The 24,140-nt window shown below is 42.8% G+C and overlaps 1 long non-coding RNA gene across 2 annotated transcripts; it reads right to left on the bottom strand.

The window, feature by feature from the left end:
* Positions 1 to 587: 587 nt before the first annotated feature.
* Positions 588 to 15,390, bottom strand: LOC310851113. Of its 2 annotated transcripts, XR_014567572.1 has the most exons (4): positions 14,916 to 15,390; positions 14,461 to 14,735; positions 2,782 to 2,846; positions 588 to 1,632 (listed from the first exon to the last, which is right to left on the bottom strand). It is a non-coding gene; the product is annotated as an uncharacterized lncRNA (long non-coding RNA). The 2 variants fall into 2 exon arrangements; XR_014567573.1 differs by lacking the exons at positions 588 to 1,632; positions 2,782 to 2,846 and adding an exon at positions 13,844 to 13,890.
* Positions 15,391 to 24,140: the final 8,750 nt, after the last annotated feature.

Genomic DNA, 24,140 nt, shown 5'->3' with positions numbered 1-24,140 from the left:
AAAAGTTGATAGCTATGTGTTCTTCCTGTGCTGAATTTTACATTAAGGCTCCTTCTGGCAGGGGCCTGTCATATTCTATATTATCTTATGCTCTATGCACACTGACAGCGTTGTATAAAATATTGTGATTGCCTCATGTTATTTTACATGGTAGCATTATATTCGCTGCATAATAACACTTCCAGCTTGAGTTATTCCAGCATTCTATAGAAGCAGACTACCTCAATATGACAGGCCAGGAGAAGGACACCAAACAACCTATGCACACCAAGTAGCCCATGGCTTTTCAGGCCTGGATGAGTAGCACTTAAGGATTGGTGCAGTTCTTCCCTAGTTCTTCCCACCATGGAATGACCAGGGAATGGAACATTCTTACCTTCCTGCTCTTTCACCCAATGAAACAAGGAATAACACTCAAGTCAAAGCTTGTCTGTGTACTCTTCAGTATCGGACCCAACCTTGAATGTGGCTTGATTGAACTAATTATACCGCTAGGGGGTAGGAGGTTGCAGTTCACTGCAAATGCACATGGCAAAATAGAGATCATAAAAAAGGCTTTTATATCTCTAATCTTCAACACAGCAGAATCATTTTATGAGGCTTTAGAATACACTCTTGGTCTTGGTGATGCATGGAGGGGGGAAAGCAAATATTTTAGCCAACTTTCAATAGGCAAAACCAATTATAATGTAGCAAACAGTCTTACAATATGCAAGCTCACTGGAATTCTTATTCCATCCCTCCTCCTTTTTTGCTTCTGTTCTTCAAAGCCTGTAGATCACTCCCACACACTGACAGAAGGGAAAGCTGAAATTGTGAACAAGTCACTTTTCTTCTTTGCCTCTATTTCCTTTTCAACCCTTTCTTTCTTTCTTTTCGGTGTAAGTTGTAAGCTCTTTGGAACCAAAGCTGTCCTTTTCTATAAATATATGCCATGTCTAACACAATGGCCCCCATGATCTCGCTTGTTGCCTCTCAGTGCTGCAGTAATACAAATAATCATGTCTTTCTACTAGCTGTTCTAAACCTACATGCTTCACACCCTCTTCCTTACGGTGTCCGCTTCCATTTGTCAGGGAGTGAATGCATGGTTTTGATTTATGCGGAGAAAGCATGATATAGACAGCATCACTTATGCTGAAACTTCATCTGTGGCTCCTTGCAGCTTAAACCTACAAGACCCAGTCAAGAAATAGACAGGTGGATTTTGTCTCCTGTGTTGAGCACAAATGTTCCTTCTCTGCAGTTGCAGTTTTCATAGAATTAGATTTAGATTTTGCCTTCAGGGCTGTTCCACATGGAGCTCAGCTTTGGTGCACATTTCTAAACATGATGTAAATGTATGCTTCCCAGCTAGTAAATCTGATCACTCTGACATCATAGATTGAGAGTTCTGTTGCATCACTTCAGATTCAAATGCATGCTTTCAAGATGTGCAGTGTGCGTCAGATCATGCTGGTCCTCTCCCAACTAACCTGAGTCAGTATAAAGAGTCTAATCTACATATATCGTGTTGCACTAATTATGGCAAGGAAACTGAAAAAACAAACATCCATATTTTGCTAGGACAATTCTGTAATGTGTGTTGTATGCTCACAGGAGGAGACCTGGTAGCCACAAATCTTTCCAGGACTGTGGAAACGAATTATGTAGTGAGTTCAATTCACAAAAGGTGAGCACTTGATAGGTGCCACATAGTAGGAAAATGTTCTGTGCAGTCAGGAAAAGTTATTTCAGATTCAGAGCACTTCATCATTCACGTTCAGGATATACACAAGAATGTAAATGCTCATCTAGTTCATCTGAAAAAGAATTCAACTTGACATTTTCAAAATTAAACAGAATATCTATCATCTATCTATCTATCTATCTATCATCTATCTATCTAATCTATCTATCTATCTATCATCTATCTATCTATCTATCTATCTATCTATCATCTATATCTATCTATATCATCTATCTATCTATCTCTGGGGCCAAAACACTGACAATGTAATCGTTAAGAGATTTTAATGGCATTGTCATTTTGGCTATCGACACAGTTTTTTAACCTGTTCAAAAGTCCTTTGTGAAACCTCCAGCTTGCCTGGGTTACATTGCCCTTTCAGTTTCCAAACCCCTTTAAAGAGAAGCAAAATTGGTTTCATTTAATAGGTGATGTTAAAAGACTTCCCCAGTGAACTCGATAGAAAGGAGGAATAGGGAAACCCAACTTTTTGCCCTCTCTGACAGAAATCATTCCAGTTTGACCACCTGATGGGCTCTTGGGGTTAATTAGAAAATCCCCATCAAGAGCTCAGAGGCCAATATCAGCTGTCAAAATCCCACATTCCCCTTCTTTCAAGTGCAAAACAACCTGTGTCTGAAGATGTGCCAGAGTATAAAAGGGCACACCACCACGACTGCGGGCTCTGACTTAGCTCTATTCATAGCCTCACTACTATGAATACAGCAAAATCTCAAATGAAAGTTTTAATCTCCCCAATGCATTCATCCCAAAGAGAAAAGGGTTTCCCTTTTAACAATTTTCCTCCTTAAACCTTTTGTGTTGGTCCGCTTTGGTGCGTGGGGGGAGAGGTTTTTACTCTGACCCAGCAAGGGCTTTTGCTATAGAAAGCACTGCACCTCACCCTTTTATGCTGGAATCAGAGTAAAGGTCTCCTCAGACCAAAAGTAACTAACGCAAAAGGGCTTAAATGCAGACTGAACATGGCCAGAATGGTTTTTTAAAACACACACACACCCCAAGAAAGAGGCACCTGATTTCAGTAAACTTACCTATTTGTGCCTTTCCACCTTTCTCCCATCAATATATTAGCAGCCAACGTGCTGGATAGGAATTCCTGTGTAAAGAGTGAGAGACCTTGATGGAAAAAATAGTTGGGGGGAAATGGACAGCAGTAAAACTCTCCACAGAATGCAAGTCTGAAGCCTGCAGCCCCTCTGCAGAAGAGGCAAATCTGTAAATAGTAAACCTAATTTAATTATTATCAGAGCTACACAGAGCATGACCAAAGCCATTCCGATATCAAATTTACTAATGGTTAATTTCACCTTTCCACATCACAAGAAGTCAAGTTTATTGCATTTTAGCTTTTCTTTACATACTGCAAGTTATCTTAGCTATATAATGTTTACATTACAGTGGTACCTCTGGTTACATACTTAATTCGTTCTGAAGGTTCGTTCTTAACCTGAAACTGTTCTTAACCTGAAGGACCACTTTAGCTAATGGGGCCTCCTGCTGCCGCCGCGCCGCCGAAGCCCAATTTCTGTTCTTATCCTGAAGCAAAGTTCTTAACCTGAGGTACTATTTCTGGGTTAGTGGAGTCTGTAACCTGAAGCGTATGTAACCTGAAGCGTATGTAACCTGAGGGAACACTGTATATAAGAGAGAAGAAAAAGAAAAGAAAGCTTACAAAAATGCCCCTAGCTTGAATTGCATCCTTTTGACACTGAGTGACTTATTTTAAACAAATTTTCCCTTAAGTTCAGCATCTAGATACAGAAAATAGCATAATTAAAAAATTATGGGTTAACCAAAACATCCAACTTCACTTATTAATCCTTATTCAGGATTGAGAACAACCTCTTCTGCCCAATCTATGGAATGGAATATTAACAAATAATGTGAAAAATCTTGAATAGGTTCAGATTCACATTAATAACATTATTATTGGGGGGGACAGGGCAGAAATGTGCCTCATTCTACATGCAGCACACTCTCATTTTAACTATTTTTTTTTAAAAAAAATAGCTATAGGCCACTGCTTATATATGTCACGTATGTTTAACAAGAACCACTTTGCTCACATTTATGGCAAACAACATTTATCTGTGCCAACATGTCCTGTTATAAAAGAAGCACCTACTATATATCATAAGACCCCAGTGTTTGCATTATTATGACAGAGAAGTCTGTGTGTGTGTGTGTGTGTGTGTGTGTGTGTGTGAGAGAGAGAGAGAGAGAGAGAGAGAGAAATCCCATAGCCCACATTCGTTATTTTAAAAGGCATTTGTAGAGATGTTAATGGTGGATATCCACGCAGGCAGGCAGGCGTAGTGGAAGGGGTCTTTGTATTAAAATGCATCTCCTCTGTGCATCTTTAGAAGTGCTACTTGGTCTTTTTGAGGGTTATTTCACTGTAAAATGCCCACCGATTGACTCACAAAACCAAGGCAGATGCTATTCCAATCTCATTTAGAATAGCTCGGTGCTTTCAAAGAGCTCTCCCGACCCCCTGAAAGTACCATTCGAAGTCACCTTTTGTACCATGTCCCTCTTACTGATATGAAGGAGGCATGATTTTATGAGTGAGTGAGAACGCTGCCCTCCCCTCCGCAGGACTGAGCTCCCTTCAAGTGATTATTGTTTTGTTTCTTTCCCTCAGAGCAGTAACACCTACATTGTATGAGGAGAGACAGAAAGCATTCATACCCTTCAGAAAACCATTCACTTAAAGGCAGCTGGACGGACTAAAGTGTTCAGCTTGCCCTCTTCACTCTTGGATGAGTTTTGTGCAAAGCCCGGGCTTGGAGGCCTTCCCTTCACAGATCCGAGCAATTAATGAGAGAATGATTGTATTAAAATAAAAAAGGGGGAAAGGAAAATGTTGTAGTGTTTGGTCTGCCTCGATCATTTGGGTTTGTAATTAAATTATACTCCTGAAGTCCCCCACCATTATGGGGAAATGGCTGGTCTTTTCCTTTCTTTCTTTTTTAATGCACGATGAAAAAGTAATGCTGTTTACGTAATTAATAGCCATGTGTGGCTTTTCTTTCATATTAAAGGGCTAATAAGGGTTTGAATATAGGGCCTACTGTTAATCCAGCAGCAATTGGAATTAATACTTCCCCAGCCAGATTCTTAGTCAAACAAGATGCGGGGGGAGGGCATTAATTTAGCATCACTCCCCCCTTAATTCTGACAGGCCAGTGAATCAGTTCCTTTCAAAGGAAGTTTTTGTAGCATGAACAGAGTTCAAAAGGTCCTAACGGAATGTTAAGGACCTCTCTGCCCCGAGGTCTGTGTGTTACTGACCAGGATCACATTCCCTAGAAACACTGTGGCTGTTCACTTCTTAAAAGTCCATTAAAAAGACAACAATCCTTTCTCTTCTTCTGCTCATCTCCCTGTCTCCCCGCTTTCATTTTCAAGCTAGTTTTTCCTGGCAAGACATATTGCTTGTTTTTTACTTTTCACAATGCAGTCGGTATATAAGACAACCTACCATCAGATCACTTGACAATATTTGACCATTTTTGTAAGCTAGTTTGCACTCTGGCTTCTCTTTCATCTGTCAGCTTCATGGGATTTATTTTGGCTTCTTCCATATGTTGGATTGTCGGGTCACCACCAGTTTGTAGTTTTATGAACTCTTCATCTTTCAGTATAATTCTACCAATAAGGAAATAGTAGTAGTAGTAGTAGTAGTAGTAGTAGTAGTAGTAGTAGTAGTAGTAGTAATGAGTTTTCCACATGCCATAGAATATATTTCTGCCATTTCTATATGGTGGAACTGTGTGTCTGAACTATCAGTTCTGCTTTTACTAAAATAATAATGACTATGATGCATGCTGGAGAGAAATGGACTTCTGGATGCAGCAAACAACAGATGTACATTCTAACCTCTGCCTCAAATATCACTATGGGAAAGGAACATGGCTCAGTGGTTGATCACATGACTTGCAGGCAGAAGGTCCCAGGTTCAATCCCTGGCTTCTTCAAGTAGGAATGGGAAATACTCTTGTCTGAAACCCTGGAGAACCACCGTCAGTCAGTGTAGTCCAGGAGTAGCCAACACGGTGACCTCTAGATATCTTAGACTGCAAATCCCATCTGCTCCAGCCAGCATGGCCAGTGGTCATAGAGGGAGCTGCCCTCTGCAACATTATTTGTTTTTTGGTGTGGGGGTACCCAACTGGTATAGGCAACACCAAGTTATAACGTTGGATTTGGTATAAGGTATCTTCCTTTGTTTCTAATAAGGGTAAATTATTTGATAGACATATAATACATAATGTATTCCATATTTTGAAAAATGGCATTGCTATATAGGAAAATAAGGGGGGATTGTGGCCAGTTGGAACTGTGACCAGTTTTCCAGGGCCATATGACATGTGACACTGGAGAAAAATGGAAGATCACAACAAACAGGCCTCCATGGAATAGTTGAGGTGGTTCAGTTGACATGAGAACAAACTGTGTGATACTCCTCCAGGTCACTGTATGCACCGTAACTAATTCTGCCTTCTATTGAAACTTCTGGTTGCAAGTAGTAGATATCATGGCCCACTTTGCTGTGATGGTTCCTAATCGCACCAGCCTGGATGCCTCTGAAGATATGATCACCCAATTTGGAGTGACAGTTCCGAAGAGTGAGGAGTGAGTTTTGGTCTGGACTTGAATACTGTTGACTCCAGGTGGTGGACTGAACCATTCCAAAGAGATGACTGTTCTGAACTATGCCAATTTGGATGCTTCTGAAAACATCATGGCCCAATTTGGCGTCACATAACCCAATTTGGCATGATGGTTCCAAACTCTGCCAGTTTAGAACGCTCTGAAGACATCATCATTCCAATTGGATGTGATGGTTCCTGAGATTAAGGTACAGGCTTTGGTTTATTGTTTAGATACTATTGGATGCCTTTTCGAATCAAGGTGGCAGACTGAACTGTTCCAAACCGCAGTGATTTGGACATCTCTGAGAATAATGTTGCCCAGTTTGGCATAATGTTTCTGGACATGAAGAAGGGGTTCTTCATGAGCAGCCTCACCACCAAATTATTAATGACAGTTGAATTTTTTGCCTTTCATAAAGAGATGTTTGTTATCTTCTAGATTCAGCTGGTCAACCCACTTTTGCTAGACAAGAAGGACAATGGTCAAGAAGACATATAGCAGGCCACACTCATTCAAGCCCCTTCTTCACAGCCCAAAGCTGCAAAAACAAAAATGCATCCCATAACCCCATAACTTAATGGTGCCATAGATACATCCACTGTCTGAACTTCTGAACAAGTCCAGGTCAAGGTAAATGCAAAGGCCTTTATTTTCAAAGTACTTAGCAAACTTATCTTAGTGACTCTCCAAAGTTTCTCTAATGCTACCAATTTGCCCAAGTTGAAGTAGGCCCTGAACAACTTGGAAAAGCTCCACGGGATGGCACCCTGAGGATGCAATGGTGGCTTGACAAGTCATGCTTTTTCACTGCAATCCAGGGCCAGCTGCCTTAGGTGGCATTTCTGCTCCATAATCTGTCTTCTGCTCCTTAAGCTAGTCTGCTGCTCTCAGATACTATGGAAGATGCTATTGGGTCACCAGTGTTGAAGGAAGATTAAGCTGCTAGCTTTATTAGCCATCATACATGGACTGGGTGAGACACTATATTTTTCATTGCCTCAAGCAGCAAAGGACTTAAAATGGCTTTGTCACCATCACTGTCACTCAGTAGGCTCAGTAATGAGCTCTTTTCTGGCTTCAGTTAAATTCACTTTGAGACTTTCACCATTAATATTGTACTCATCTCTTAGAACGCTTCACTGCTTGGAGCTCCTCAGAAAGCCAAGGAGAAGACTGAGCTCTGCAAAGTGGGAGAAGCACTTGGGAGTGATGGTGACTACCACTGCTATTCCAGAGAGGAACCAGGACTTCAACAGGCATTCTGAGGGCAGTGAGGAGAGAGAGAAGATATACAAATCCTTCTGCAACCAGGTGTTGTCCTACAACTCCCATCATCCATGACTATTGGCCATGCCGGCTGGGGTGGATGGGAATTGTTGTCCAAAACATTTGGAGTACACTAGTTTAAGGAAGGCTACTATAGGCTATAATGATCTCTCACCAACCAATTCTCATGCATATATTAGTGTTATAGGGAAACTCAGCTGACCTTAGGCAAACACCGCTTGTGAGAAATCAGTTTCTCCCAGCTTACACACCCACATCTCAGTAATACACAGTATGTCAGTTCCCTTACTCATGATTAAGTCATGGGTGGTAGATATATAGCCCTGAAATCAAACAACAATACTCCAGGGAGCTTATGACAAGTTGGGAGGGAAATTTATGTTACGGTGGCTGGAGGAATAGTGGATGGACCTCAAATGTTGATCCTAAATATCTTAACACAGATTTAGTTATCACAGACAAGGTTTCTTTATAGCACTAATTCGGGGGATACCAATGGAAGCCAGCACAGTGGTAAACATATCACAATAGCTGCCACTTCAGTTATCACATTAATTAGCTATTTGCTTCTTTATAAAATGTCCTGTGCAAAATCTGAGATGCAACTTTGCAGAATAAGGTGGCTTGCTTGCTTAAAATGGATTAATTTATATCCTCTGAGATTAAGGTCATATCGATATCATGCATGATCTCTATCAGCTTTACGGATTCCTGAACTTAATGTTCAGGCTCACTAAGGCCTATTCATACTTGGCAGATTGATATAGGAACTGACAATTCATTGCCACCCAAGTGTATCTTAGCCTACAAAGCTCACATAAATATTGCTGAACATATCCCATTGTAGAATGGCTATTTAGTTATGCCAGTCATTCAGCTTCCTGCAACTCTGAGTAAAAGAGCATTTCTCTCAATGATTCACCTAAAAGAACTAAATGTGCTATTGTTCTTTTGCTGTTTTTTTCCTCTCTTCACCAGTGAACAGCACTTAAGAAAATAGATTTATCTGTCAATCAGTGGAACATTGAAGGAAGAAGTGGAACAGGACCTGAAACTGGATTGGGGGGTGGGGCGGGGAATGATGGGAGTAAGATGGAAGCATAATAATAATAATAATAATAATAATAATAATAATAATAATAACTACTGTTACTAATGGTCCATTGAGCATTCTAGTCAAGCACTTTCTAGTTTGGCAGGTAGCAGTTCTCTAAGGTATCAGACTATGTCTCAACTTTCCTGAGATCCTTTTATAGCTGGCCTGGGTGCCTCAATAACTCTTTCTTCTACAGGATACTTATTGGTGGTTAATACTAATGGTTGGGTCACCTTCCTAAATCAGTTAAAGCTGGACTGCTATAATTCCAGGAAAAACCAAGCGAGCCAAAATCAATCATTTTTGGTATAAAAGTAACTGGCTAATTGGGCTAGAAAGTTGTCACAGGAAGAAGATGGGCTTCTGTTTGGGAAGCAGATGTCTTAGTGTTTGCCTCAGTATTGTTTGCTGATGGCAAACACCACAGCAAATCAGCAGGGCCACCATTATCCTGTGACAATGTTCTATTAATTAGGCATGCCATTCTAACTTTTAAGTATACAGTCAAAAGGCAGCTGTTCTATAAGCACTGTTATGAGGCAGTGAATTGGAGGGACCACACCTGGTAGCCAGAGCCTTAAGTGTCATCAAGTCCGGCCCTGAAGAGATCTCTCCCCCCACCCCCGTCAGGTCTATCAAGTAGTTGGCAAGTGATCTTACCACTTTCATTTTAGGGAGCCACATGGAGAGGCAAGCTGCGGTGGACTGTGCCCGGTCCATGGCCTCGTCTCTTGTAAGAATCCAGGCCCGGATTTTATCTATCTATCTACCTACTGCATTTATATCCCACCTTTTTCTCCAAGGAGCTCAAGGTGGCATAGATGGTCCTCCCCCTCCTCATTTAATCGCCACAGCAATCCTGTGGGGTTGGATTAGGCTGAGAGGCAGCAACTCGCCCATATTCACCCAGTGAGCTTCATGCCTGAGTGGGGATTTAAACCCTAGACTCCCAGTCTGACACACTAACGACTAACCACTCCACCACACTGACTTTTGCATCTGGAGAGAAAGCAGCTCTTGCTCCTTGTGTTTATTCCCTTCCTTATCTGCCATCCCTCCCACCAGTCACAAGGATTCCTTGTGCCATAGAGCAAAGGAGGAAATGGAGGCAGATACTACAACTGATAAGGGAAAGAGCAAGAAGAAGAAACTGTCTGCTTTCATTTTGTTTTGGGAAATTTAAAGGAACCAGCCTATTGTCCCGTTTGTAAGGTGAGTAAGAGTCAAGGGCAGAGGGTAAGAGTTAAAGGATAGTAGCTCTCCAGCTGTGAGAAGAAACTTTTCACCATATTGGCCCTTGTGTGTAGTATATTCTTTCTGTCAGTGACCAATACCTTTCCTTGTCTAACCAACACATGAAAATTGGTAGCAGCCATGTAAAAGTTAAGAATGAATAAATATTCAGAGAAGAAATTAGGCATGTATTCATTTTCTGGTACGCAGTATAATCCAATGTAAATAGCACCCCATTTAGCTAATCTTCTGATGACCCACAACTATTTAATAACTTCAGGCCCATTTAGCTTAATGAGATTATACTGTACATTATTCTGAGGCAATCAGGTTTGATAAATCATATTAAATTGCTCTGGAGTTGCAATTTTGTCTTTCCCTCCTTCCTTCCTTCATGAATTCTCTCTCCAGAATAATGTCACTGCAAAGGATACTAGAAGCCAAAGCAAATGCTTCTCCTTTAATTTTTTCCCCTCCCAAATTCTATACAGTAAATTCTATATATTTTAAGGAACAGGAGGAAGGTCACATTCCAGTCTTTACCAATGACAGAAACAGAAATCAACAAATGTTATGCAGACTAGTTGATTCCAGAAGATAAAAGCAAATCCCTATATTCAAATCATAGACTATAGGGAAAGTAAAATATAATGTATGCATATGTAGCAGGAGGCAACATCTGCTTCTGTGGAAGCATGACTCTCCAGTCTGTAAAATATAACAGCAGTGTCACCTAAAAAACAAAGGCTGCTTACATACAATACCTTTAAAGCACATTCAAACCATATTCTTTCCCTCAAAGTATTCTGGGCATTGTAGTTTACCTCTCACAGAATTACAATTCCTGGCAAGCCTTAACAAACTACAGTGCTCAGAATTATTTGAGGGGTCAAAATGTGCTTCAAATGTCCTTTAGAGGTATAGTGTGTGCACAGTCTAAGGTTGAAGTCCTCTGGTCTCTCTGAGAGCACCCCAGAAGCTGTTAGACTATTTTGCATCTCTCTCTCCAAGAATGGAGAAAGAGGTCCCTGGAGATAGTTGTTGCTCTACCAACATCAGATCTTGGACTCCAGAAAGGGCAAAAATAAGGCATTCTGGGAGAAGCTGTGGATCCAAAGCTCTCCTGTTTCCCCCAAACACTCATGGAATTGGGGAATAGCATCATTTATTTCCCAGAAGGTAGCCACCTTGGGTTTGGATTTGAAGCTTCCTCTGCCTTAGATTCCTCCTATTCCTACCCCAAAGGATTGCTCTATAATTCTTGTACTGTATTTTGGAATGAGCTATTGCATCAGATGCTTGTCTTGTAAGCATCTGTGGGTGTGGAGTAGAACAATGACCCATTTAAACTGGCTGACAAAAAAACTGAAGCAACAAAAAACACACACGACCCATTCCTTACTTTTATGTAGGAATCACTATTTAATGTATACTTGCACTAGTATCACTATTTAATGTATACTTGCACTAGTACCACTAGTGATAATTCCTAATTCTTCTTTATCCATTAATCATGTGCTTATAACGCCAATCATCCTGAAGAGGGGTGACCTATCTGGACATGTATTATTGCATCAAAAGCTTTGCTGTGGTAAATGGCCCAATGTTCCTTCAGCCTATCTTAGTATATGGTCCATGAAAGAAAGAAAAATGGTGGGAATGGAGCACACTTTTGAAAGCAAAGGACACACAACAGACATAAAGGAGACAAAAATGCAGCCCTTTTTTGGTGCAACCAAATTCAGACGCCCTCTTAGAATTTAGCCCATCAGCCTCTTTCTAAAAATGGCTTCAGAAGCCCTATAGAGGTATTTCAGCTTCTTTGACTTCTCACACAATATTCTTTTAAATGAATTTAAAGCTTTTCAGAATCCCTGCAAAATAACCATGGTGCAGTTCCCCTCGTACTATTATGCAAATAGATTAATCAGCCAATGCTTCAGTGAGAATTAATTTATATTTGAATCAAATGAGCCCTAGACGCTTTATAATTGAACCCTTAGGCCAAGGCCTGGGCTAGGTAGCAACCCCATATTATTCATTTGACGAAACGTGAACTGACATAAATACTATGGCTAACTTTCAATCCGATTACTCCGTTACCTCACATCAATGCTATCCCAGCCATCAGACTCTGGCGTCCTTCCTTTCATTGGCTTTGCTAACAACTGACAACTCCTGCCTGATAAACAAGCACCCACGCTGCCATCTCGTACCCCCTCTCTTAACCCATAATTCCTGCTCAATGGGCCCTATTCGACAAGGTACTTTATTTTGTTTGTAGGAATCAAGGACTAAACAGGGTGTTTTTTGTGCTTTTTTTAAATTATAAAAAAAGTTCTGTTGGTGTGGCTACAATTCAGAACTTCTCACTCACAGCTGCTAACTATTTTGAGTCCTAACAAACCAAAAATCCACATGGGTGCTCAGCTCTTAATTTTAACAGTTATCCAAATTTATTATGGTCTTTTAAAGTCTTCCCACACCTTCCTTTATATGCCATTTTTTGATAACTGTGAGTAAAGGTCAACGTAAAGTGAACCCACATTTTGTACCGCACCCTTATACCAAACTCATGTTGACAACCACCACATTCTTTCAATTGCATTGCACAGGAACTTGTATGGGGGTGTATGTTTTAAGGAAAAAAAGTTTTTCCCCTGTAAAGCCACAGGCATTTAAAAAGATTGACCAAACAATCCACCAGGTGTGAGAAAAGCCTCCCCCCGCCACCCTCTGTAGGCAGCTCTCTGGCAGAGAACTTACACTCTCTAATTAGATTATCAGGCCAGCTTTGAAACTCTTATCAAAACATTTTCTCTGCTGTACGGTTCATTGTGCATAGCTGATAACTAAGCTTCTCAAAAGCTCCAGTTAAAAACCTGTTTTTAAATAAGTTGGAAGGAAGTATGGAGAAGAAAAAGAAAACAAGACTTCCATTTACTGTACTTGAAAAGCATGGGTCGCTAGGGATTATTTTACAAGGCATGTTCTAAACATATCATATGATTTGTAGTTCAGCCTTTAGGGTGCACATTACATAGGGAAGGTTAAACACAGCTATTCAAAGCTCTCTTAAAGTTGGCCTTATGCTACCATTTGTGGTGAAAAGAGGTCATCTTTGTGCGTGGTACTATGCAAAGAGGTAGGCGAGGTTGCAGTGAGCACCAAAATACTTGGGACTGTGAAATTTCAAGCAGACTGTGAATCATTCCAAAAGGATTTATCCACACTATATTCAATGCTGCTGACATTTTTCAGTCATATATGTTAAGGGGGTATAAGTTGGATTCAACCCACCAAAAATAAACCAGAGCTGAAAACTCAGTGAAATTGAGGAATTGAAAATTTAAAAAACCAAGTGTTTTAATATTACTCACTTGCATAAAGCTTACATAATATCTATCTAGAGCACAGCCATTGTTGTTGTTGTTTAGTCGTTTAGTCGTGTCCGAATCTTCGTGACCCCATGGACCAGAGCATGCCAGGCACTCCTGTCTTCCGCTGCCTCCCGCAGTTTGGTCAAACTCATGCTGGTATCTTTGAGAACACTGTCCAATCATCTCGTCCTCTGTCATCCCCTTCTCCTTGTGCCCTCCATCTTTCCCAACATCAGGGTCTTTTCCAGGGAGTCTTCTCTTCTCATGAGGTGACCAAAGTATTGGAGCCTCAGCTTCAGGATCTGTCCTTCCAGTGAGCACTCAGGGCTGATTTCCTTAAGAATGGATGTGTTTGATCTTCTTTGGCGATCTGCCTTCTTTATGGTCCAGCTCTCACTTCCATACATCACTACTGGGAAAACCATGGCTTTAACTATACGGACCTTCTGAATTGGTTGTCTAGGATATTGTTGAATGAAGGGAAACTGAAAATGGTGATTAGTGATCAGCTGGGTTGAAGCACCATTATTACGAAGAAAAGCTTAAGAAATTATTTATTTATATATTTATAGAATATTTGTATGCCACTTTTCAACAGTATGTTCTCAGCATGGCTTAGATAGTACGAAGTAGCTTATGAATGTTTTAATAACATTTACAGTCTCAGCATTAACAGAATTCCATGTGTAGATTGTCCACCCTAGAACAGTTTCACTCTCATTAGGATTTAACCAGTATCCAGAGATGATAGCTATACCTGACATATACTGGGTCTCAACTGGTATTAGAGTGAAGTGTGTCAATGCTGTGCAACAAAGGTAAGGGTCACATTGAGTGCTGGACTAGATGATCCTTTGGCAAGCATTTATTATGTTCTTATAGTCCAGACTTCAGTCACTGTAATCATTGATTGACCTTGTAAATGTGGTGCAGGAAATTACAGCAAGGATTGCAAGAGCTTCCTAAAATTTAGCATTCAGGACTATGCTTGTTCTTGTGTCAATATGTATCATACAGAAGGATTAAATCTTGCTTCTTACTTCTGTGTAACTTACTGTGTGATCAAGTTCTTCAGTGCTGACGGAGCTGTAGTCCTAAACATCTAGAGAGCATCAGGTTGGGGAAGGCTAGCATAGGCTGTTGATGTGCTCATCTGAGAAACTGAAGCTGGAAGAGCAGGACTAGGTGACGGACTCCCAATGAAGCTGATGAGCTTGAAGCCCTATGCTCCGTCTACTTGTGGACCACAGTCATGACTGCTCAGCTGTTTGCAGGGGGAAGGCTTGGACGATGCTTAATCTCTGCTTGATTGCTTTGCGTGGCTTAAAAGCTGAGGAAAATATATGTAGAGATAGAGATTGAATTAATACCAACAATAACCAGACACATGACAAATGGGAAAATAAAATTCAAAGTAGACAAGAGAAACACATTAAGAAGAGAAGGGACAAATTAACTAGCCTCACAGTTGGCCTGGCAAAGAAACAGGGACAAAACTCCAGTGAATTACTTTTGACCTGATCACATCCTTCGTCTGTGTATTTGAGAACATGGTCGTTCAGGGTTGGCCAGTCTGAATGGAAGGGGTGGAAGCATGTAACTCTCGCCTCCAGGTTCCTTTGCCAAGTCTCGTCTCTGCTGTTTTATCCAAGATCCCTTCTTTCTTTGGGGCAGGGAGAGAAAAAGAAGAGAAAAAGGGGGGGAAACACCACACAGTTAACCACCTGTCAGGGCTGAGGACACAATAAGACAGCCCCCAAAAGAGCTTTTCATGCATGCGTAATATATTTGTTCAGCTATTCACTTAATGAAGCTGATAAATGTGATGCAAAACAATAGTCAAGTTAATCTATTTAGTAAAATGTTTTGAGACTTTCAGGCGATGTTAAGGAGGGTAGTGTATGCAAGCCATTTTCATTTCAATGCACTCATCTCTCCCCCCGCTTTGGGGGAATAGAGGGAGGAGGGGGGTAGATTCAGACAACCTATGTGAATATAATTTCTTATAAATGTGTCTTTAATGGGTTTAATTCACCCTTGCCAGCTGTTTTTGGAGCTGGTTTGAAAGAGCAAAACAAACGTGCCAGGTTTGGAAAGCTAGTTAAAATTAGTTTCGGTCATTGGGGCCAAGCTATATTTCCTGCAAACCATCTGCTTGATTGGCACAATAGAGGGATTTTCAAGAAGAAGAAAAAAACAGGGAGGGAGGGAGGAGGGAGGAGGTGGGGGAAAGACCAGCAAAGCTTTGAAGGACCCAACAGTTACTGTTCCTTGTGCTGAATTCTAAAGGTGAACGTCTTAGGTGTCTTAATACAGCATGTCCCATTCAGGCATTCAGCAAGGTCGATGAGCATCAATAAGGGCACCTAGAAAGGTATTAAAACTCCACGCAGAGAACCTTCATCTTTACCCGCCCCCCTCTAGAAAGAATCAAAAATAGAGAAATCTCTCTGTGTGTTTTAGATAGCCTAGATTTGAGTGAGAGGGGCATTAGCCAAAGGCGCCCAGGTGGAGAAGCCTGGCCACCAGCAGGAAATGCATTCAGGCCCAAATGATTTCCTAGCCTCTCTTGTTCCATCAGATGCTAACATGTTTGGAATATGAGTTATCGCAGGAAGGCAAAACAAGCAAAATGTGGCAAGCAGTCATTTCTTCCCTTGCCCCTAAACTATATACATTGCAAAAGGCTTGCCATCAAGAGCATTCCTATTTAAATGGATGATGCTTCCTGATTTGGACTTGGGTTCTAAGCTCCCTTACCTGCCCAACCTAAACATAAATTAAACGACACACATCAGCCTACTGGAATCGCTGCATAAATGAGTTCCCATAGTGGTCTGTGCTAAGCTGCCAAGGTGAGCCCATTCACAGCTATTTCTGCATATAGTGAATGTCATATAGCAGACGGGTAATTGTTGATGTTTTTACTGCTCTCGCATGCTGAGGGACCAGGCATTGTTTGGATTGACCCTGCACAAGTGTAACCATTCACAGGACTGGGCTTGTGTCAAACCACTGTCAACCCACAATTGCTTAGTGCCTTTTAAAACAAATTGTTAGCAGTAGGGCTTCTAGGTACCCAGTTTTGATGGGGATGCATGCACAACACTGGCTCTCTAGGAAAAGTTATGTGCAGCAATTGCAAGGGAACTTCCAGCAGCCTTCATATGCCCGTATGTCCATGTAGTGAGGCTCAATTTGAATTCTCTATAATGTAAGCAAAGAAAAGATAAATAATGGGATGTACTTCCATTAAAATTATGCATAAATCTTTCCATGCCAGTTTACAATAGGATGATAGACTACAATCCAAAACTTAGTTCTGTAGCAGTAAATGTATCGTATCTATTTTCATCGATGAATTATTATTTACAAGCGAGCCTTTTCAATGTTTCAGCCAACCAGCCATGCCCTCCTGCACATATTCCATTCCATTTTGTTTACCCAGCCTCCAGTTTTCTGCCCCACCATAAATCATAGAATTATAGAAATAGGACTGTAGAAGTGGAAGGAACCCTGAGGATCATCTACTCCAAACCCCTGCTGTTTTGGGACTACAACTCCCATCATCCCTAGCTAGCAGGACCAGTGGTCAGGGATGATGGGAGTTGTAGTCCCAAAACAGCTGGTGGGCCAAATTTGGCCATGCCTGCTCTAGGGACACTCAGCACCCTAAGATGCTTACAAAGCCCAAACTAAGCTGCCTCTCAGTCTCCCCCCCCCCAACAGGACATAGAATCATAGAATTGTAGAGCTGGAAGGGATCCCGAAGGTCATAAAGTCCAACCCAACTAAAGCATCCATGATAGATGGGCATCCAACTTCTGCTTGAAGACCTCCAAGGAAGGAGAGCCCACCACTCTCTGAGAGAGTCTGTTCTACTGTCAAGCATATCTTACCATCAGAAAGCTCTTCCAAATGTTTAGTCAGAATCTCCTTTCTCGTAACTTGAATCTGTCGGTTCAGGTCCTACCCTCTAGAACAGGAGAAAACAAGCCTGCTCCATCTTCCATGTGACAGCCCTTGAGCTATTTGGAGATGGCTATTATATCTCCTCTCGGTCTCCTCTCATCCAGGCTAAACATACCCAACTCCTTCAACTATTCCTCATGAGGTTTGGTTTCCAGAGCCTTGACCATCTTAGTCACCTCCTCTGTACACATTTCAGCTTGTCAATATCCCTCTTAAATTGTGGTGCCCAGAACTGTATTCCAGGTGAGGTTTGACAAAGACAGAATAGAGTGGTACTATTACTTCCCTTGATCAGGACACTATACATCTGTAAATGCAGCCTAGAATAGCATCTGCTCTTTTTGCGGCGGCATCACACTGTTGACATGCTAAGCTTGTGGTCCACCAAGACCCCAATATACTTTTCACATGTACTGCTGGCAATCCAGGTGTCTCCCATCTTATATTTGTGCAGCTGGTTCTTCCTACCTAAGTGTAAAACCTTACATTCGTCCCTATTGAAATTGAAAAAATTGTTGCATATTACATTACTGGCAGAGTTTGAGTTCCAAGAGATATCAGGGTAGAAGTCTCCCATGACTGCTATATTTCTCCTTTTTTAATGTTTGGTATTCTGCTGTAGGAAGGCTTCATCCAAGTCTTCAGTCTGGCATGGTGGTCTATAGCAGACACCCAAATTAATGTCTCTGTTGTTTCCCTCTCCTACATTTCTACCCATATACTCTCAATCTGCCTTCCATGCTCATGGATCTCTTTACAAGTGCATACATCCTTTATATATAATGCTGCTACTCCTCACTTCCTGTATGATCTATTCCTTTTGAACAGGTTATATCCCTCAGTTTCTGCATTCCAGTAATGCCCATTAGGTAATATTTACCATCTTGCATTAAGAGCTCAAATTTGTCTTGCTTGTTTCCCATACTCTGTGCATTAGTATAGAGTATAGTTTCCTGCCCTTTAGCATGTTTCTGTAGCACTACCTCAGTTTCCTGTGCATCAATGAAGCTATTATACCTAGTACCAAGTGTTCCCCTGCAATCTGTAATATTGTCTCCTTCCCCCTCAGCATTTAGTTTGAAAATCTCCTGATCAGGTTCACAAGACTCTAAGCAAACAGATTCTTGCCAATGACTGTGAGGTGCAACCCATTTCTTGCCAGAAGTTCTTCCTATATTTTGCTAAACCAGTGAAACAGCATGGATCCTGAATGTCCTGCTTCTATGTGTCACGCTCCTCCAGGGTTTCATCTCCTGCAGTAGATGATCTTCCTTCTCTCTAGGGGCAAACCACCTGCCTCACTGTTCAAGAACAGTCCACTCTGCTCTATCAAGAAATTCATCATCTTACCTAGTAGCTCAAAGTGTGGATAAATGAGCCTCAAGTTGCTGTACCTTCTCTTCTCTTAGACCCTGTGCTCTAGCAGAGGCCACATACACACAAACTCACAATCAAACCTCCAAACAGCTCAAACAACCAGCCTTAATCCAAATGACACAAGCTCATTCTCCTCCTTCACCAAATCCCTGACAAACACTCCTTTTTAACAAGTCCTGGTCACAAGCTCCCAGAGGCTGCAATCAGCTAAGTGAAACTGCTGCTGGCTGCTGACCACCAAGTCACTCATTATTACACAAACATTGAGCATGTTCATTCTACCCTTCATTGAAGTTTTCCTCTTAAATATTTATTTGTACTTGGCAATTCTTTTGCCAGCTGATGCTTCGCCCTTGCATCCATGGATGGTGCAGTTTAGGCAACAGAACTTTGTTGACTTTGTGCAAGTTGATAGCAAACTTCTCCCATTTAATTTGCAGAGCCCTGCACGTATCCCATACCATAGTCCCCAAGACCCAGGAGCAGATTTTCAGGAGGTGCAGGAGGCAACAGGACAGAGGTGGGGGCGCAGGCATTCTGTGGATGTGAACTCTAATGGAAAGTTAGGACCCAAGCCTATGTCCAAAATAAACCCCATGGTCCTGTGAATTTGTTTATTGTTGTAGATTGTTTAGGCAACCTGTGAAAAAAGGACCATTTCCTCATCAGCTGGACTCTTTCATGTAATGTTCAAGAGTTCCTCCTCACAGGGTGATGCTAACTTTGAGAAGTTGAAGAAACACCATACTGCAGAAGATGGATATAGTAATGGAGGTGAAACTCAGAAAATGAATGTGGTAATAAAGAACTGTGAGGAGACTGGTTCCAGAAGAACCGTGGAACTAGGCAAATTCTAAGAAACTGACTAGTACATGCTAGCAAATGTGCTACCAGGGATGTCCAACAGGTCGATCGTGATTGACTGGTCGATCCCTGGGAGGTTCTGATCGATTGTTAGCTCCTTTTCCTTGCGGTGGCATAAGAGCATCTGGTCCCGCCTCCTCACCCCGTCCTTCATTTTTGCATGATCGCTGGAACGGAAGATGCAGATAGTTTCCTTAGCTGAACCCAAGAAACCCAGGACATTTCTCCCTTAAAAAAGCTCAACAACTTTGACCTGAACCCCTCCAAAAAAGAGTAAATCACTGCCAGTTTTTTTATTCTGTGAGTAGATTGCAGTCTCTTGGGAGTTGGTTGTCCCTGGACTAGGACAACTAACTTGGCATTTTGGGTCAGGAACAGCTACCACCCACAGTGCCCCTTTGGTTAGTAGCTTTCATCAACCTTGCATAACAGCTGGCCCTACCAACATCAAGTAGATCCATTGAAATTGAAAAACGTGAAGTTGTTCTAGTCCATTATTTCCACAGGTCTATGCTGTGTATAACTGACATTGGGTCCAGCAACTCTCAGATGGGCTCCGAGCAGCAGCTTTACTGCGTGGAGGGTACAGGCAAGATCAGAGCCTCGGTGAGGTTGGGGTAGCAGCAGAGCACCGACAGAGCCCATCTGGTGTCCCACCAGACTGTCGCAGCATTGGTTGGTGGCACCCATCTGTTGTAACTGGCTGTTCACTGCCTGGAAGGGGAAGAGGTGATTTTGGGCTTTGGGGGCCTGGAGCCTTAATGGGAGGGGTGAAAGATGCTTAGTCCCAGGCAACAAGATGTCTTTGGGGCCGGGCCCTGCCTGGATCCCTCCATCCCTCTGTGCATGCTCCAAGTTCCACCAGCAACACCCCCCAATTTGATAAATTTTTTTAGCCATAAAGGGGAAGGAGAGGCGGACAACGGCAACAAAGCCGCCGAGTGACAGTTAAGGAAGAAAGTTGGGAGATCAGGACATGGAAATGAATGGTAGGACGCAGCACCCCGCCCTCTCCCCGCGCCGCCGATCCCAGGTCAAGCGGCATTCGTCACAGGTTTTAGAGGGAGAAGTCCCTTCCCTTCCACCCCCAGCGCCTTTGAAAAGACACTTCCAAAGGAATCGCTGAAAAGGAAGATCCCTTCCCTCCGATTTCTGGGCTTCTTGGGCGGCGGCCTTCCCTTCTCAATAGCTCCTTGGGCCCCTTTCGCCGCGCTGCTTAAGAGAATTCTCCTGCGCGCCCCCGAAACAGAGCCCGGGGCCACGTGGGCGCCTTTGCGGGCGGCGGACCCAGATGAGAGGCAATGCAAAGGTTCGCCTCCCGGCAGCCCGACGGGGCCACGGGAGCTGCCACGAAAGGGCAAGCGACTGCCTGCCTGCCTGCCTGCCTGCCTGGGCCGCAATTCCGCCTTTCGCCTCCGGTCCCCTGAAGCCAGACAAGTCGCTGGAGCTGCTGTGGCGCGTCACCGGATCCGCTCTGATTCGGAAGCCCGTCCTTCTCCCTGGGGTCTTTCCGTCGGACTGCAGCCTTGAACGTCACATATTTTCGGGGTTGTGAATGGGGCTGGCAGACACACCAGACCTGTCTCAGAAAGTTATGCCAGTCACCTGTTGCCTCCAGGTACCACAGCGTCGGTGGGACTGTGGATTGCGCTCCGATTCTTGGGATGTGGCGCCTGCTCGCTCACTGCGTTTACACACGTTATGACCAAAGCGAATTATAAACAGAAAGGTTTCTAAGGATAACAGCGCGTAAATACTTTTCCATTTTAATCACCTTCCCACCCGAAACAATGGGTTGTGGCAATCTGTATCCTACTAGCGGCAACCAGATCCTCCAAATGTCCCTATTTTTCAGGGACATCCTTGATTTAGAGAAGCCGTCCAGTTTTCTGATTTGATCCCGGAATGTCCCACTTTTCCTTAGGATGGCCCTGTTTTCATTGGAGAAATGTTGGAGGGTATGGAGTTATCCGACCCCCAGTTGTCTGAAGGCAACCCAGTATAGGAGGGTTTTTCTAAATGTTTTATTATGTTTTTATATATGTTGGAAGTTGCCCAGATTTGCTGGGGCAACCCAATAAGATATGTGGGGTATAAACAGTAAAATTATCATTATGGAATGGGACGTCCCTCTTTTCATCGGAGAAATGTTGGAGGGTATGTAAAACACGAATGGCCAAGGGGTTAGGGTTTTCTGAAACTTGCGCTTAGAAGTCTGCTCGCTTCAAGAAGGTCGGGGGCCTAAGTCGGACTGAAGCCTATTGGGTCGGCGTCCCAAATCCGAACCCATTCCTTAGCGAGCAAATTCAAAATGCTGTCGCTACCCATTGAGCTTTATCCCAAGAACGTCTGTTCTCACTGGCTTGATTTCTTGACATGAGTTGAAATAGCAGAAATATCGTAAACCGTATCCCCCCCCCCCGCCCCTTCTCCATTTCCTCGAGGTATGGAATTAAATAATGGCAAAACTTTAGTAGCCCAGAGTGAGGAACCACAAATGCTCTTCCTTCTTTCCAGTGCTAGAAATAAAATAAGCGCAACCTGAAAGTGAACATGCCCTGAAAGGGGGGCTTTTGCAGAGGCTAGTAGTTACGCACTACAGCATGGGCGTAGTCAAGGGGGGCATCTGCCCCCCATCAAGTAAAACAATAGAAATACTTAAGTAACTGACCAATCACATCTGCCCCCCCTAACAAAAGTCCTGTTCCCCCCCCAACAAAAATCATGGCTCCGCCCATGCGCACTAGTGACTCCTCAAGCTCATTTAACCAGCTTTGTCTTATTCATTACGCGTTCATAAAGGATGGTTAGGATCCCCTCCCTTCTTGTGCTTATGAATGACCTGGTGATTTCTCATTCGTATCAGGAAGTACAAAGCCGGAGTATTTGTTTCTGATCAGTTGCTTCATGTCTGAACTTGAGGAAGGATCATTTAGTTAGGTTCAGCCTAATTCTGAGCAGCCCTTTCTCTTCCAACAAAGATAACCTCATATCCTTTAGATCCGTCTTAATTATTACACCTGAATAGCAGCCGCTGTGTGCAGCCTGTACCTTTTCATGACTTAATAGGACGTACTGCTAAGCAAATGTCCTCAGCACAAACACGAATAACTTTCCAGTCTCCAGAAGCGCGACTGGATGCAAAAGATCGAATAAACCTTCTGCAGCTTCCAAATGCTAACCTCCAATGACTTCCAAGATTTATTAAGTTTTAAAAGTCAAGGGGTGAATGGTTCTAGTGGTCTTCGGTGTCCTCTCTCATTTACTTACATTGAATCGGTCTCTGCACAATTGTTGCAAAAAAAGGAACCACACTAGAAACAAATCCGAATGCTATTAAGCAGCAGCTTTTGACTTCTCATTTAGAATTGCTCCGGAGTCAGCGGGTGCCAGGAGCTAGCCGGGTCCGTTACTACTTGGAAATACGCGCCACTGGATTCAATGGGATGAACTTGTACACCACCCCATCCCCACCCCGTCAATTAGCCATACTTAGTCCTGTCCATTGATTTCAGTGGGTCTACTCTAATTTAGGTCCATTGATTTAGTGGGTCTTTACTGAGTATGGCCAACGTTGGACCCACCCAAAGAGAACTTCTCCCCGCCCATCAGTGCAGCTTTCCAAATATGTCCCCTTGGCATCCGCGCTATGGGACTTATTTCGAAGTCACTGCTCTTGAAGCTTCGAAGAGCATTTGCTCCCTCCCCCCCCCCCTTTGCGGTTTACGATCAAGCTGCTACTTAGAATAGTAGATGGAGCAGTGGAACTTCCTGCCGCAGGAGCAAAAAAGAGCTGCGGAGGGACAGCGAGAGTCAGCCCACCGCGAGCATTGGAAAGTGAGGATTATTTATATTCAGAGCCCAAACTCTGCTCTTTTTGCAAGAGATATCCGTTGTCCCTCTGTACCATTTCTTAGGTTTTTTTCTTTGTTTTCTCCAAAATACATAGTAATGCGTGGAAATCGCGCCTTAAATATCAAGCCACTCCATTTGCTGTCAGCTCGGGCCAGTGCTTACTTACTCCCAGTTGGGTAGGGGTATTTGTGGGTGGGGAGACCTCGGTGGGAGCAGGAGGGGCTTCTAACGCCACCATATTATTTCGTAGACTAATCCCCTTCGCCTTCCCTCAAATAACTTTTTGATTTGAATCGAGGGAGAGATTGAACAGACCTTCTTTCTTCGCTAATGTGATATAAATCACAGATGCACTTTCTCCCCCCCCCCTCCGAATGGTTAAAGCATGGAGACATGGAGATCATGAGCGCACGCACGCACACCCCCAAGAAAGAAAGGAAAAGACGAAGCCCCAGACCCCAAAGGAAAACCACGGAAAGAAAGTAAAGCTGGTTAATAAGATTTTTTTGGAAGGGAGAAAGCTTTGTGTCCCCAAGTTAAAAAAAAGAGGGGTGTTGAAACAGCTGAAGGTGACAGTTAGTTCATGCTTAATAGGATCAGGGCTGCCTGCCTCGGGCTGCACGCTTCTGCCGGCTAAAAGTTCAGCACCAAAAGGCTGAATAGGGTG

Source organism: Podarcis gaigeae, assembly GCF_964106915.1.
Source record: "Podarcis gaigeae genome assembly, chromosome: 1".
NCBI classification, from domain to species: domain Eukaryota; kingdom Metazoa; phylum Chordata; class Lepidosauria; order Squamata; family Lacertidae; genus Podarcis; species Podarcis gaigeae.
This window is presented reverse-complemented; position numbering and strand designations above follow the sequence as displayed.